This window comes from Ahaetulla prasina, chromosome 7, assembly GCF_028640845.1.
Source record: "Ahaetulla prasina isolate Xishuangbanna chromosome 7, ASM2864084v1, whole genome shotgun sequence".
Classification (NCBI taxonomy): Eukaryota; Metazoa; Chordata; class Lepidosauria; order Squamata; family Colubridae; genus Ahaetulla; species Ahaetulla prasina.
Window position 1 is genome coordinate 51,378,259 of NC_080545.1, and position 18,288 is coordinate 51,396,546.

An 18,288-nucleotide genomic window follows, 5' to 3' on the forward strand; every position below is an offset into this window, starting at 1 on the left:
CCTCAGGAAGCATGACTAAAAATAAAGATGGTGGAAACTGAAGCTGACAACCTTCTAATCCCTTTCATAGGCAACAACACTCCTAAATCTCAAGCAGACATCTTTCCCATTACTTGTTATATAATCCATTTAATTTATCACAGATTGACCTGTTGAATTTACAAACACCAAGCATCTACTGCAACATGATACTTTCAAAAATTTAATTTTAAAAACAGACGCAAGCGTATTTTTCTTTTTGGAAAATATTTTATGAAATTCTGTTCAAAATGTTTAAATTTTCCAGTGTGATTTTTCATCTTTTCAGTCAGTCTGGTTAATATCACACACATACACACACACACACACACACACACACACACACACACACACACACTGCTTATCTTTACTACAGTTAATAGAATGTAGGCCAAAACAATACAATTATTATTAGTAGTAAGAAACTAAGAACCATGTTTTTCTCAGTATAATTTGAGGGATTCCTTGGTGCTCTCTGAGCTTAGTTTTCTTCTTGCAGATGTTTCATTACCCAAATTGGTAACATCATCAGAGTTAGCCAAGCACCAATGATGTTACCTAGTTTGGGTACTGAAACATCTGCAAGAAAACAACCCAACTCAGAGAGCACTCTCATTTCAACCCTAACCCCAAGCTACAAATATTCTTCTTTATCAGTATAGTTTTTAGTTGATATACAAAATAATTTCATTTTCTTTATATTTGAGGCAATACTTTTCCATATCTGTAGTGGCACATGTATTAAAAGAACAAAAGAATCCTTTGGCAATATATTCAAAATACAATTATGCTATTTACTGTTATGTCATGAAAGCAAAGAAGCTGATTTCTGTGATCTCTTCTCTATAGAGCATGCAAGAAAATTAAAACATGAAGATAGAAGGTAAAATAAAATCACAAAGGGTACAGAGAAGAGTAATAAAGATGGTGAGGAGACTGGAAGCCAATCCTATGAAGAATTACTAAAGGAACTGGGTATCTTTAGCTTTAAAAAGAGAAGGCTAAAAGGCAACATGGCAGAAATCTTCTAATACTTCAAGTCTTGTCATAGGGAAGAGAATATAGATTTATTCTTATAGTTCCCAAGGACAAGACAAGAACAATGGGTGGAAGCTTTACAGAAAAAGATCCAAACTTGAAGCAAGTATCAATTTCCTGAAAACAAGAGGTATTACGCAGTGTGACATCCTGCCTCTAATATCAAAGAAATGGTGGAATAGAATCATTAAAGAATGGATGTTAAAGAGGGACAAAATGAAATTTGGATGACAACAGTTAAAATAATGTTGAAGAAATCTTGCCAGATAACAGTACAGTTATCTTTCATTGAGTTACCCCACGTTGAATTGTCCTACAGTCAATTGTCCCATGTCTTGCAACAAATTGGCTGCATCAAGTCATCCTCTGTCAAATTGGCCAGGACAAGATGACCATGGCAAGCTGTCCCATTCCAATTAAGGACATGAGTGACATAGAATTTTAATAAATAAATAAACTCAGGCAGTCTAAAATATAATCGAATTGCCTGACATTACAATTTTATGAATTTAAAATTACAAGTTAAAACATTTCTCTGTCAAATTGCCCTACTTTCTTCAGCCACATCTTAGCAAATTTGTCCTTGGATTGTTTCTTTCCTATCTTCCTAATGCACCTTTTTTCCTGGCTAGAAGCAGACAACAATTCTCATAACAACACCATAACTCTTTAGTCCTATAAAGAGGAAAGGACTGCCTTCAAGCAATTAGGATTTGAAAATGGAATTTATCTTGTCATTCGTTCATTTGTAGTAATTTATTCATTTCATTTGTAAAACGTTGCTATTTGTGGTTAAAAGAATTAGTTGAACACCAAAGGACAGTTAGATTGGATGAAAATTCAAGTTACACCAACTTTTTCTTATCTGGTACAATGTAATCTAGAGACATTCATTTGCAAATAAGCAGTTATAGATTTTAAAGGGTATTGAAGTAGAATCCACTGTTAGCTTGTCCTGGTAAATAAATATATCATTGATATTAGACAATATGACAAGGGCGGGCAATTTGTAGTTCAATATTATTTAGGTAGTCTTTTAATCATTTTGAAATCTCCCAACTGCAATTGCCAGCAATTGATTAGATAGTGTTCTCCACATTTTGAGGCAGAAAATTTGCTAACATTATAGTATATGTTCCAAAATAGGCTTAACCTTTCTAGGATGAGAAACCAAATCTCACCAAAACAGAAAACAAACAAACAAACAAAAAACAGGAACAAAGGTTGTAGTCCATTTGTACAGGTGATGTAATCATGTCCAATTTGCTTTTCAATTATCACTCTTAGACATTCTTCAAAATATTAAGGGCAATCCAGCCACCTAAAGATCTCTGCAGTAAAGGATCATTGTCATACCATCTAGCATCAATAGAGCTAGCTTTTGAACCTCAAGAAAGATTGCAGAGACTAAGCTGCTCATACAGCCAGGCTTCCTCATGGTTCTTAATTAGAGATAACATCAAATTTCTACATGTTCTTGCCTTTGTAATAGAATAGATTTGGGAGTGATCTTTCTAAAAAAAAACCCTGCATAAGATATTGAACTAAGGGGAACTGAATTCAGAGAACAATTATCATTGCCCATTTACCCAACTACTACACTTAAATAAACAGCACAAAAATTCAATGTCAGTTGGAAAGTTGCAATGTTAACCTGCATGAAATACGATTAAATAATTAATATTTGTAAAACAAATCTCATCTTATATAGCAGGAATCCATTGCAGAATGAAAAGCTATACGTCTTGCAGGCAACATCCAGACCACAGATGAGAACTGCCTTCACTGATCTGTTAGATACTTTTGAGCAAATATCCTGCCTACTAGGTGAATAATTTCTCTTTAGAATTTTGTTTATTATTGGTTTCTTCCCCCCCACCCCCACAAAAGAAGCATTTGTATTTCAAAAACACCATGTAGCAGTCCAAAATTGTAAGAGAGCTTAGCTTAATTTATTGGAACTCACACAATTTTAATTAGTGAATTTGCATATGTTTCCTGCCTTAGTTTGCTTTTTCAGCTCAAGGAGTCAAGGGACTCTGTTTTATTGTACTGATGAATGCTGCCTCTCTATAGCACTTGAGATTTACAAGACTGCATGAATCAGAAAAAACTCTGGGGGCTTCAGCATTTGTTGAATGTCCATGGCTGTCAATGTTCATAGCTAATGTCACTGAGCTGACTATTTCAAATGATATCATACATTCCAAAGCTTACTCCAAAATAACTGTTTTAGATCTGAAAAGAGTCTACACTGCAGATTCAAGACAATTTGGGAGTGAAAAGGAGGAACATAATGAATGCACCAAAATATTTGAATATCTTCTTCCTTAAAAACTTTCAAAACATTGCCATCAGTCTTCTCAGGCAAACCTAAGCAGAATTTGTGATTAACAATGTCTGGAATCACACCAACATTATTTATAGTTAACAGAAAAGTGAAATGTACAGTAGGAACAATATTGTAAGTGCATTTCACCAGAAATGAATTGAAAAGTATATTTAGGTTACTTTCATTATGTTAAAAAAGAAGTAATGAATATTTCCCAAATATTTGGAGCATTTTATATATGAAGACATATCTCTATTATACATATCGGATCTGACTTTGTGGGTATGTAATTCTTATAGTACTTTATAATTTGCAAGCTAGCTAAAGTTACTCCTCAGCATATATATGTTTTTCTCAGTGATTCCTTAATTTTCAAACAAGAATAGATTAGTTTTAGAACTTTTTTGAAGATTAGATTTGGAGCATATATTCATTTGGAGAACATTTTCACAATTCTGTGTTGTTAAACTTTGAAATGAACTGACACATTCTACGTATCATTATCTATGTATGAGTGTGCTCATCGTAGATATAATTCCATTTTATTTGGTGTTTGTTCTTCAGTTAAGATATTCAATTTAATAGAAAGACTGTTGCGTTTTTAAAGGAATGAAATGTCCAAAATATAAAAACTGCCCACATTTAACATTTAAATGAATAATAGAAATCAACCAATGATTTCTATTAAATACTTTAGTTTCTTCTGTGGTTATTTACTCAGTACTATAATAGATTTTGTTGCATCCTATTTGTAATGATAGATTTCCTTTACTCCTGGCTACAGGAGTGAATTATAAGTGTGTGATTTATTTAGTAAACTATCTTGATCCATTCCTTGTGCCCATTTTCCATAAATTATGTTTCCTATTAACTTCTTTCATTTTCAAGTTTTATTTCTATTAAACTGTTACAATTTATTTACAGACAGATGTAGACAGGACACCATTTGGAAATGTTCAGGATTTTATAGCTATTAAGCACAGATTTCCCTTTTCCTGATTTGGGAAGACTGCTAGCTTTGCATGAAAGACTATGACTGCCACCATAAAATAAGCATTTGATGCTATATCCTGAAGATTGCCTTAAAAATCTCTCTACTCTTAGCAAGTATCGCAGAGTCATTATAACTAGCAACGTATTCCATAGCAGTTCAATAACAGAAACTGAATGTACAGTGAAAAATAGCTTCCTAGCATTCCTATTCTCTATACTTTTGTTAGTGCTTCTTTTGATCTCTCTCCATAGTGACAAAACCTATCAAATTTTATACACTTTGTATACACTATGCCCTGTATCAGAATAAATGAGAAAATCTTAATAGTAGTGCAACTAACAATAATGTAAGCCTGTCTCATTCCAAAGTGGGGGGGGGGAAGCAATGTCTTGGCAACATGGCAAGAAAAAAAAAAGTTTCAGGACATGTCATTTGGAAAAGATGAAGGACAAACAGACTATATTTGACCTAGAATCTGGCCATCTTGAAACTTATATGAACATGCATGAGCACAAATAAATACATACTCCCATACAAGTTTTATCTTATTATATTAAAATATCTCTGATACTACAAATTTGATGTTTCGCCTGTGGAATTATCTCGGAAAATTTCCATTCTACCACATGATGCATGTTGTAGAATAATTTTTTTAAAAAAATTAGTTGAAGGTGTAAAACCCCACTATGTATAGATATCGAGAAAACAATGAAGGTGAGTGAATAACTATACCTGGGCAACAATGGCCAATGGGTTAGCTATTACACATGAATAACTGGCCTTTACATGCCTTAAACAACGCATTTTTCAATCAACTCTTTTGCTAATTCTATACTGCTTTAGCAGGGGGGGAAATTGCAAGTTGAAAATCTTTTGAGAAGAGCATATCTGAAAAGAATTAAAAATGCTAAAAGTTCCCTAAAACTTGCTAAATAAAACCATGGTGCAAGTAATGTAAAAAAAGGCTATTTAAAACTATGTTAGCTAACACCAAGCATAAATAGCCTTTATTTTTATCCATTTTCTTTTTCACATAACCCATTTAGCATTTGCTTATTTGCTGCTCTAAAAGCTTCTCAATATTTTTTCAGCACACATGGAATCTTAAGCCTTTTAAGAAGATGGAAGAAGCTGACAGAATAAAACTATTAAACATCATATAAATGTTTGGTTTTCATATTGTATGTGATCAGATGCAAAATCTGCAGGTACCTGATAATTGATAAATACTGAAGCACAAGAGAATTTGAAACTCAGCTGGCAGTTCCAGGTGGTGAGCTTCTTCTTCCTTTTATAGCGTTGCTGTCTCCATGATTACCATCTACTGGTAACCATAGGAACAATGTCTGCAGTGATTTCTTAAAGTGGAAGCAGAAATACAGCCTAAATAAATTCTACCCAAGGAGGTTGTACATGCATGTATTCTAATTACTAGATGCAGTATCTCACACATCATTTTATATTCATTCTCTGAACTGAAAAAAAAAAGGGAATGCATATTTTCTTCCATTTGTGATTCGGATAGATTACAAAGGCTACAGATTCTAAAGTATTCATTTTTCTTTCAAACAGAAAGGATTATTAACAAACTAGTACTTTATAACCAACATGCCATTTCTGAAAATTAAGCTCTGTCCTATTCCTGCCGTTGTTTTGTATATGTATTTCTTATTATAATAGGGTTTCTAGAGAGAGGAGGAGAAGGAGGAGGAGGAGGAGGAGGAAACTTTCTGTTGCCATCCAAAAATCTTCCGGATTTTTGCAAATCAGGTCTAACATTCCATACTGAAAAAAGGTAAAGTTGAATCAGAAAACTTCAGATCCAGAAAAGTAATCAAGCAGTGGATTCTCAGCATTTAAAAAGAATCAAGATGATAAGCCAGTATGGATTTGTCAAAGATATGTCACACCCAGACAAATCTTATTACTTTTTAAGATAGAGATTAAAGTAATAGCCAAGATAATAATATGGATATGGTATATTTAGATTTCAGTAAAGCATTGGATAAAATTGGCCATAGTCACTTTCTTGATAAAATGGAATATGGTGGATGGTCCCACTATTTGATTGATTTGTAGCAATCTGAACAACCATACCAGGTGCAATGGTATGAGCTTTACCTTTAAATGAGCTTTATCCACATGGAAAGAGGCATCCAGTAAAATACCTCAGCATTTTATATTACAGTTGTTGGAAGAAATATCCATCTGGGTTCAGTTCCAAGTGGGGAGAAAGACACTGGAAACATGGAGGCTGTTTGGAAAGATGGTTTATTGATAGAGAGGACACATGGGTTTATGTCCTGGGCAGCTGAACACATGGAGTTGAGAGATAGCGGTATTTATACTCTCTCTTGGGCCTTGCATTTGAGCTTCCTGTTCCTGTGCAAGAAATATATTCTATTGATTGTCAGACTCCCAGGGGGCTATGCAGGGATCAAAGCTAACTTTTTTGGTTTTCTGAATTAAATTTGGTTGAACCTTGATAGGTGATATAATGTCTCCAGGTGATTTTGCAATGCAGTAAGCCCTGCTGCTAGATGTGTAGAGGGCTAATCCTATTATGTCCTGAGGGTCCTGTCTTAATCCCATCACCCTGGACCTGAAGTTCTAATTGTCTTATAGATAGGCTGGCCCAGTCTTAATGTGCACCAAATATCTGCTGGGGGCAGGGAGCTGGAGGGACCTGCTCTTTGTCTTTAAAAGCATGTTTCTCCTTTTCTCATCCAGGGAAATATAATATTCTGCCTTTTTCCTAGAATATTTCATTCTTCTAGGAGAGGGGTGGGTGATAACTTTCTGCCCAGCCAGGAAGCACATTGCTGACTATTCCTCTCCCAATCTCTAACCAACAGATATAGTCATGGTAGGTCCTAGCATCACCAAAATAAAATAGCAGTGATGCATGGAAATGTATATTTCATCGTTTTATTAAATCCTCTTTCCAAATAAATTTGCCCATGTGTAATATCACCCTATTATTTGGCCAATTTTTTATAACACTACGTAGGAGGATAAGCTGTGCTGTTCACAATGTTTGAATTCTCTACTTGGGGCTACATTACAAGGTTAGGAAAGGCTATAAAGCTTGAATATTCAATTTGGGAGAGTGACTGTGGTTGAAAGACAGTGAGTAACTTAAATCAACCTGTGAGCTTTCATGGCTAAAACCAAACCTTGGTGACCTTGAGTCTGATGTCCCTAGTTGTAATCTAACACCTTAAGCCCTCTGCTATATTCTTGTTCAGGAAAATAAACATTGCAAGAAGTTGGAAATAAAATTTAGGTATCTTATAAATTCAAGTTATAGCCCAATTCAGTCTGAAATAATTTTATAAAGACATAAACATTTTATAAAAGTGGAAACAAACAAATAAGCAGTGATGGTATCCAAGACCTTCACAAATATTTCTTCACTTCAAAATGCTTTGAACTGAAACCTTTGACAGTTGAAATCGCAAATGTGTATTTGCATTTGTGCTTTCAGCATGAAACTCAACTTGTAGAAAGGTTAACATATGCTAGGAAACAGCTGTTCTTTCTTCAATGAAATGAATAAACTTGGTTATATAAATATCCAGCAATCATAAAAGGATGATGTCTCAACAGAACTGAAAAAAATGAGGAAGACTGTATAGAAAATAAACATAGATTTAGATGATCTTTGGAACATTCAAGATAAAGATATGCTTGCTTGGTAACTCTTTTACATTCAGACAAAACTAAATGCTTTAATATCTTTAAACAATTTTTTAAAAATTTGAATTAACTATACTTAAACTACAAGTAAGGTCAGTTGGGATTTTCAGCTGATTTCTTCAGAAACCCCTCAATATAAGGACATTTCCTTCGTATATTAAGATTAAAGCTTTTTTCATCCCTCATGTTCACTTACCACAAAAATATTCATACAAACATATGGACCAGCAAAATGTTAGTGTTTCTCAAAGTAAAACCACTAAATAATAATGCATTATAATGTTATTGTTAGTTGCAAAGTCGTGTCCGACCCATTGTGACCCCATGGACAACGTTCCTCCAGGCCTTCCTGTCCTCTACCATCCTCTGGAGTCCATTTAAACTCATGCCTACTGCTTCAGTGACTCCATCCAGCCACCTCGTTCTCTGTCGTCCCGTTCTTCTTTTGCCCTCAATCTTTCCCAGCATTAGGTTGTTCTCCAGTGAGTCCTTCTTTCTCATTAGGTGGCCAAAGTATTTCAGTTTCATCTTCAGGATCTGGCCTTATAAAGAGCAGTCAGGGTTGATCTCCTCTAGGACTGACTTGTTTGGAGGGACTCGCAGTTGTTCCAGCACCAGAGTTCAAAGGCCTCAATTCTTTGGGGCTCAGCCTTTCTTATGGTCCAGCCTTCACAGCCATACATTGCAACTCGGAAAACCATAGCCTTGATTATACGCACTTTTTTTGGCAGGGTGATGTCTCTGCTTTTTAGTACGCTGTCTAGATTTGCCATAGCTTTCCTCCCCAAGAGCAAACGTCTTTTAATTTCTTGGCTGCAGTCCCCATCTGCGGTGATCTTGGAGCCCAGGAAAATAAAATCTGTCACTACCTCCATTTCTTCCCCATCTAACTTTTGCACTCTCCTCCTTCACCCACATCAAGAGGCTCTTTAGTTCCTCTTCGCTTTCTACCATTAGAGTGGTATCATCTGCATATCTGAGGTTGTTGATATTTCTCCCAGCAATCTTAATTCCAATTTTTGATTCATCTAGCCCCACCTTTCTCATGATGTGCTCTGCATATAAGTTAAATGGACAGGGTGATAGTATACAGCCTTGCCGGACTCCTTTCTCAATTTTAAACCAATTAGTGGTTCCGTGTCCAGTTCTCACTCTTGCTTCTTGACTCGCATATAGGTTTCTTAAGAGACATATAAGATGGTCTGGTACTCCCATCTCTTTAAGAACTTGCCACAATTTGTTGTGATTCACACAATCAAAGGCTTTAGCATAGTCAATGAAGCAGAAGCAGATGTTTTTCTGAAACTCCCTAGCTTTCTCCATGATCCAGCGTATGTTGGCAATTTGATCTCTAGTTCCTCTGCCTCTACGAAATCCTGCCTGTACTTCTGGTAGTTCTCGATCCACATACTGCTGGAGCCTAGCTTGTAGGATTTTAAGCATCACCTTACTAGCATGTGAAATGAGTACAATGGTGCGATAGTTTGAACATTCTTTGGCATTGCCTTTCTTTGGAATTGGAATGTAAACTGACCTTTTCCAATCCTGTGACCATTGTTGAGTTTTCCAAATTTACTGGCAAATTCAGTGTAGCACTTTTACTGCGTCGTTTTTTAAGATTTTGAATAGCTCAGCTGGAATACTGTCTCCTCCACTAGCTTTGTTGTTGCTCAGATTTCCTAAGGCCCATTTGATTTCACATTCTAGGATGTCTGGCTCAAGGTCAGTGACCACCCCATCATGGTTATCAGGGATTTTATTTATTTATTTATTTATTTAATCATATTTATATACCGCCCTATCTCCCAAGGGACTCAGGGCGGTTTACAGGCACTAAAAACAGATAAATAGAATATAAATACAATATAAAACATTTAAAAAACTTATTCTAAAGCCCGTCCAATTAAAAAATAGAAATAAAACCCAATTTAAAACCCAAAATTTAAAATCTAGCTCAGTCCTGCAAAATTAAATAAGTATGTTTTAAGCCCGCGGCGGAAGGTCCGAAGGTCCGAAAGCTGACGAAGTCCGGGGGGTAGATCGTTCCAGAGGGTGGGAGCCCCCACAGAGAAGGCCCTTCCCCTGGGCGTCGCCAGACGACATTGCCTCGCTGACGGCACCCTGAGGAGACCCTCTCTGTGAGAGCGCACGGGACGGTGGGAGGTATTCGGTCGCAGTAGGCGGTCCCGTAAATAACCCGGCCCAATGCCATGGAGCGCTTTAAAGGTGGTCACCAAAACCTTGAAGCGCACCCGGAAGGCCACAGGAAGCCAGTGCAGTCTGCGCAGGATGGGTGTCATATGGGAGCCACGAGGGGCTCCATCTATCACCCGCGCAGCTGCATTCTGGACTAACTGTAGCCTCCGGATGCCCCTCAAGGGGAGCCCCATGTAGAGAGCATTGCAGTAATCCAGGCGAGACGTCACGAGTGCGTGAGTAACCGTGCATAGGGCATCCCGGTCCAGAAAGGGGCGCAACTGGCGTACCAGGCGAACCTGGTAGAACGCTCTCCTGGAGACGGCCGTCAAATGCTCTTCTAGAGACAGCCGTTCATCCAGGAGGACGCCTAAGTTGCGGACCCTCTCCATCGGGGCCAATGACTCGCCACCGATGTTCAGCCGCGGATTTAGCTGACTGTACCGGGATGCGGCATCCACAGCCACTCTGTCTTGGCGGGATTGAGCTTGAGCCTGTTTCTCCCCATCCAGACCCGTCGGCCTCCAGACACCGGGACAGCACTTGATAGCTTCGTTGGGGTGGTTCGTGTAGAAAAGTACAGCTGAGTATCATCCGCATACAGCTGATACTTCACACGAAACCACTGATGATCTCACCCAGCGGTTTCATGTAGATGTTAAACAGAAGGCGAGAGGATCGACTCCTGCGGCACCCCACAAGTGAGGCGCCTTGGGGATGACCTCTGCCCCCCTGTCAACACCGACTGCGGCCGGTCGGAGGGATAGGAGGGGAACCACCGATAAACGGTGCCTCCCACTCCCAATCCCCCCCACCCGCGCAGCAGGATACCATGGTCGATGGTATCGAAAGCCGCTGAGAGGTCTAATAGGACCAGGGCAGAGGAACAACCCCTATCCCTGGCCCTCCAGAGATCATCTACCAACGCGACCAAAGCCGTCTCCGTGCTGTAACCGGGTCGGAAACCGGACTGGAACGGGTCTAGATAGACAGTTTCATCCAGGTGCAAGGAAGCTGATATGCCACCATACTCTCTACAACCTTCGCGGCGGGTTGGAGACCGACGATAGTTACCTAAAACAGCCGGGTCCAGGAAGGCTTCTTAAGGAGGGCCTCACCACCGCCTCTTTCAAGGCGGCCGGAAGACACCCTCCACCAAAGAAGCGATCGTAATCGCCTGGAGCCAGCCTCGTCACCTCCCGAGTGGCCAGCACCAGCCAGGAGGGGCACGGGTCCAGTAAACACGTGGTGGCATTCAACCTACCCAGCAACCTGTCCATGTCCTCGGGAGCCACAGGGTCAAACTCATCCCAAATAATGTCGCCAAGACCACCCTCGAGCGTCTCACCCGCATCACCGCAATCTTGGTCCAGACCATCCCGAAGCTGAACGATTTTATCGTATAGATAACCGTTAAACTCCTCAGCCCGTCCCTGCAACGGGTCATCCCGCTCCCCCTGATGAAGGAGGGAGCGAGTCACCCGAAACAGGGCGGCCGGGCGGTTATCTGCCGATGCAATGAGGGAGGAGGCGTAGCTACGCCTCGCTTCCCTCAATGCCACTAGGTAAGTCCTAGTATAGGACTTCACTAGTGTCCGATCAGCTTCCGAACGGCTAGACCTCCAGGAACTCTCTAGGCGTCTTCTCCGGCGCTCCATCCCCCTCAGCTCCTCGGAGAACCAAGGAGCCGGTTGGGCCCTGCGCCGGGTCAGAGGCCGCAAAGGCACGACACGGTCTAAGGCCCCCGCCGCGGCCCGTTCCCAGGCCGCAACAAGTTCCTCGGCCGAGCCGTGAGCCAGACCCTCAGGAAATGGCCCAAGCTCTGTCCGGAACCCATCCGGGTCCATCAGGCGCCTGGGACGGAACCAACGTATCGGCTCCGTCTCCCTGCGGTGGTGAATGGCGGTCAGAAAGTCCAGGCGAAGAAGAGAGTGATCTGACCATGACAAAGGTTCAGTGACTATTTCCTTTAAGTCCAGATCTCTCAACCACTGACCAGAGAGAAAAATCAGGTCCAGAGTGCCACCCCCAATGTGAGTAGGGCCATCAATTACCTGGGTCAGGTCCAAGGCCGTCATGGAAGCCGTGAACTCCCGAGCCGCTGTCGATGACGGGCCGGAAGATGGCAAGTTAAAGTCCCCCATGACTAAAAGTCTGGGGGTCTCAACTGCCACCCCGGCCAGCACCTCCAGGAGCTCGGGCAGGGCAGCTGTCACGTAGCAAGGAGCCAGGTACGCGATCAGCAAACCCATCTGACACCTATGACCCCATCTCACAAAGAGGATTCGCACCCGCAATCTGAGGCACAGTGGTCTCCTCGGCTCTAGACTCTCAAATCACAACCGCCACCCCACCACCCCTACCCTGGGCCCTCGGTTGATGGAATGCACGGAAACCCGGCGGGCACATCTCAACGAGGGGCACACCCCCTTCCGTGCCCAACCAGGTCTCCGTAATGCCTATAAGGTCCGCGGAACCCCCCTGAATAAGATCACAAACAAGGGGGGCTTTGTTCACCACGGACCGAGCATTGCACAACATCAACCGAAGGCCCGGGCTCTGAGGATCCTGACCATCCGGGGAACGGGAGAAGTCCAGGGTCGGAGCGTGATCGCTTTCAGACATCGAGCACGCTCCCGAAACTTGTATGACCCTCGCTTCCGCCATATCTGCCTCTCCCACTTACCGTGTCAATAGAACCACCCTCATCAATAGGAACACCCTCCACCCCCATAACCTCCGAACCTGATAAAGAAAGACCGCCGCGAGCATGTGCAGAGACTGGCTCCTTACCCGACGGGTTACCCCCATTGCCCGCCCTTACCCTCCCACCCCTTAAAAGTTCCCTCTCTAAAAAACCCCACAAGCTCTTCTTTTTCGCATGCCACCTCTGTGGGTCCCAAGACCCGTCATGGAGGCCGGCCCTCGGTAGTGAGGAGGGCCATTCCTGCGAGGCGGGGGCACCTCGCAGGCGCAAGAGTTCATCATAAGTATAGTGCGTAGCAGCTGAGACTAAGAATCGGCAAAAACAAAAGCTCCATCTCCGAATGGCAGGTGGTAGCAGATGGTACTAGTCCAGAATGAGGACGGACGCAGAATGGAACAGCGATAGGCACCAAATGACAGTCTAGGTGGTATTCTGTCGGGTGTATAGTCCAAGCATCCTGGAACCGGGGGTGAGGGGAGATGGCACTCCAGTCCTTGGCCACATCCTCCTCCGTCTTCCTCTGTCCCCAAATAAGTCCCATTGTCTCCCCCAAAAAGTCCTAATAGGACCAAAAACGGCCATAGAAGTCCCAAAAAGGCCGAGGGGGGCATGGATGATGTTATCACAGTCACAACCACAGACTGGTTACAGGGGAACCGCTCCGGAATGCCTCCATCATCTCCCCGCAAACCTCCAACAACCCCCTCCAGACATGGCCAGGAATAAATCCTAACCACCCCAGAGGCCAGGTCTCTCCAGCCTTATCCCCCCAAGAGGCCAGGCCCATATAAAAGGCTAAACTTCTCCGAGAGGCTGGAGGATATGAAGGCTGCCAAGTCCACAATCCGGCAGCAGGGAGAAAGCCAACAAACCGTGGCACAAGAGGCAGATGGCAGTAGTAAGGGTAGATGTAATACCTCCGCTCTCATCCAAGTTGCAGAGGCTGAAACCCCCAAAGTCCGAAGTCGATAGTCAGAAGAGGGCCGGAAGACGAATCCAAGGCTAGAGGCCCGCCAGCGAGACGAATCGGCCGAAAAACGGCCGGCTAGAAAACGCCGACTCATCGCCCCACCTCCGAGCCTCAGAACATGGCCTCCGAATCCACCGCCAGCCTACCCGGCCTCGTTCTCGGCAGCCATGTGTAAGAGAAGGTCCAGAGGATGTTAAGCTCATTCTTGTACAATTTCTTCATTGTAATTTTGCCACCTCTTCTTAATCTCTTCTGCCTCTGTTAGATCCCTGCCATTCTGGTCCTTTATCATGCCCATCTTTGCATGAAACATTCCCTTCATATCTCCAATTTTCTTGAAGAGATCTCTGGTCCTCCCTATTCTATTGTTTTCTTCTATTTCTTTGCACTGTTCATTTAAGAATGCATTCTTATCTCTTCTAGTTATTCTCTGGAATTCTGCATTTAACTGGGTGTATCTTTCTCTTTCTCCCTTGCCTTTTGCTTCTCTTCTTTCCTCAGCTATTTGCAAAGCTTCCTCAGACAGCCATTTTGCTTTCTTGCATTTCTTTTTCTTTGGAATGGTTTGCCATACCATTTAGTTGCTACCTCTTGTACAATGTTGAGAACCTCTGTCCATAGTTCTTCAGGCACTCTGTCTATCAGATCTAATTCCTTAAATCTATTTGTCACTTCTACTGTATATTCATCAGGGATATGATTTAGTTCATACCTGAGTGGGCTAGTGCTTTTCCCTACTTTCTTCAATTAAGCCTAAATTTTGCAATGAGAAGCTCATGATCTGAGCCACTGTCAGCTCCTGGTCTTGTTTTTACTGAGTGTATAGAGCTTCTCCATCTTTGGCTGCAGAGCACATAGTCAATCTGATTTCTGTGTTGACCATCTGGTTATGTCCATGTGTAGAGTCTCTTAGGTTGTTGGAAAAGAGTGTTTGCTATGACTATCGTAATATCTTGACAGAATTCTATCAGCCTGTGCCCTGCTTCATTTTGTACTCCAAGGCCAAACTTCCCTGTTATTCTGGTAATCTTTTGGCTTCCTATTTTAGCATTCCAATCTCCCATGATGATAAGGACATCATTTTTTGGTGTTAATTCTATCAGGTGCTATAGCGCTTCATAGAACCGGTCAATTTCATCCTCTTCAGCACCAGTGGTTGGGGCATAGACTTGAACTACTGTGATATTGAATGGTTTGGCTTGGATTTGAACTGAGATCATTCTGTCATTTTGGGGATTGTATCCCAGCATTGCTTTTCCTACTCTTTTATTGATTATGAAGGCTACTCCATTTCTTCTGAGGGATTCTTGCCCACAGTAGTATACCTGATGGTCATCTGAATTAAATTCGCCCATTCCTATCCACTTTAGTTCGCTGATTCCTAAGATGTCGATGTTCAGTCTTGTCATCTCTTGTTTGACCATGTGTTCTGTCCTCCTCCAGCTTGCCTTGATTCATGGATCTTACATTCCAGGTTCCTATGGAGAAAAAATCTTTACAGCATCAGATTTTCCTTTCACCACCAGATATATCCACAGCTGAACTTCCTTTTGGCTTTGGCCCAGTCGCTTCATTCTTTCTGGCCCTACTAGTATGGCCCTCCGCTCTTCCTCAATAGCATATTGGACACCTTCCGACCTGAGGGGCTCATCTTCCGGCGTCATATCTTTTTTCCTTTTTGTACTGTCCATGGGGTTTTCATGGCAAAGATACTGGAGTGGTTTGCCATTTCCTTCTCCAGTGAATCACATTTTGTCAGAACTCTCCGCTTTATATTGCATTATAATATGAATATTTTATTATTGAGTGAAGCTGGAATAATCTTAAAATGCATTTTAAGGTGCTGAGCAATCATTCTGTCTTTTTCTTATCTCTCTGGCTTAATGGTGTAAACAGAGGTCAACAGCAAATGTGTCTTTTTGTTCCATTTGAAACCCTTGTCTATAGGCATGTGACATTCTGATCCTCTGAGTTAAAAATTCATCTGGATATAAATGTTGACACACTTACAGGAAATATTACCATTGTCCTCTCTGACATTAGTGGATGCAAAGTTCTACTTATTTGTATAGTAAAGTCCTCAATCTTCTCTCTCTTCCCACCAGTTGTTGATACGTACACAATTTGCTCCTAAGAACCTGTCCAGACATCACATATAAACATCCAGATACTGTGATGTTTCTATGTAGAATTTAACTTTCAGCTGTCCTAGAGTGTATTAAATTTTAAAATATTGTTAATATAAATTCTGAAACCTGTTCACATTTATATTTATGTCAAAAATCTACCTGCAGAACAGCAAATAGATGCATCATTTCATTTTAATTTAATCCTTTAGCAGATCATGAAACTCTTCTCAAATAAATGGATCTATCATGCTAAATAGACTTCCTTTAAAAGAAAAATATCCCTTAAAATTGAAACTAGAAAAACTGTGACCTACAGTTTCATACTGCAAAAAAGAATGGCAACTCAAGGGAGACTTTTTTGCTTTTCTGTTGTTTCCAATGTTGTCCCATTCTTATTCATACTGCCCAAGCTTGGGTAGGATTGCTATTACCTTATTCGTGCCATTAAACAACATAGTTAATTGTTACTGCACTACAAAGTAGTGCAAGATCAGGAGACGTGGAGAAACCTGGCCCATAGAATTGCCATGAGTCGGACAAGACTGAATGGATAACATCATCTTTTCACTACAGCATTAATAGCTGAATTCTATTTCTACTTGAAGCAAATCCCATTAAGTGTAGTGTGGCTTCCATTCAATAGCCAGGTATTCTGATTTTTCCAACTTCTATTTCTTGTTCTTCCTGTGGCAAGTTTTAGATTGTACTTTCCTTGTGACAGAGACTGTAATATGCTTTATTTTTATGCAAGAGGGAAATACTAAGATGAAGACATAAATGAAGAGAATCATGGAATGTGTATTTTTATATATTTCATTCTCCTGCAGGAGAATTCATAAGCCACCAAATAGTCATTGTAGCCAAATACTAGGGGAATCAATAAAGTGAGCATTTTTTGCCCAAAATGTGTATTGCCTGTTTGATGAACATTTGTCATGTAAAAGGTTGTTTTTTCCATTTATATGCTTTAATACTTTTTTATTTATAAATACAGTATAAACAGAAAAATGCATCAACTACAAATAAAACCAAACAAAAAGTGATAATAAAAATGTGGGTAGAACAAATAACAGGTATACTCTTAACATTAACAATCAAAATAAATATCCACCCTGACTGAATGCAGAAAAATATATCTTGGATATCTGAAAAGTTTCCTCTCCCCCTTGCATAACAGATCTACAATTAGTGATTATTTTACCATCTGTACTTTCTAAAAATACTGTTACATAAAAAGATGTTACCAATGTGGAAATCTGTTATCCCTCTATAAAGTTGACTCACCTTCTATTCACTTAAAAGTTAACAGGTAACCCAAAAACAAAACTAGTCTTTAATCTATTTAATCTATTGTCCCTAATCAATGTGGTTAAGCTTGCCATCTTTGCCAATTCAGTCAGTTTTAAAAGCCATTCTCAATAGTCGGTGCCCCTCTTTCTTTCCAATATTTGGCATAAACAATCCTTGCAGCAGTCACCATGAAAAGAAATAAGATCCCAAACTATTTGTATATCTATTTATCCACAAAACCTATAAGAAAGGCTTCAGATTTCATTAGTTTTGGTATTATATGATTTTTAACTCTTCACTGCCCATTTCAATTTAACATAATCTTAACATAATAACAGAGTTAGAAGGGACCTCGGAGGTCTTCTAGTCCAACCCCCTGCCCAGGCAGGAAACTCTACATTATTTCAGACAAATGCCTATCCAACATTTTCTTAAAAAATTCCAGTGTTGGAGCATTCACAACTTCTGCAGGCAAGTTGTTCCACTTATTGATTGCTCTAACTGTCAGGAAATTTCTCCTTAGTTCTAAGTTGCTTCTCTACTTGATTAGTTTCCACCCATTGCTTCTTGTCCTGCCTTCAGGTGCTTTGGAGAATAGCTTAACTCCCTCTTCTTTGTGGCAACCCCTGAGATATTGGAACACTGCTATCATGTCTCCCCTAGTCCTTCTTTTCATTAAACTAGACATACCCAGTTCCTGCAACTGTTCTTCATATGTTTTAGCCTCCAGTCCCCTAATCACCTTTGTTGCTCTTCTCTTTCTAGAGTCTCAACATCTTTTTTACATCGTGGCGACCAAAACTGAATGCAATATTCCAAGTGTGGCCTTACCAAGGCATTATAAAGTGGTATTAACACTTCACGTGATCTTGATTCTATCCCTCTGTTTATGCAGCCCAGAATTGTGTTGGCTTT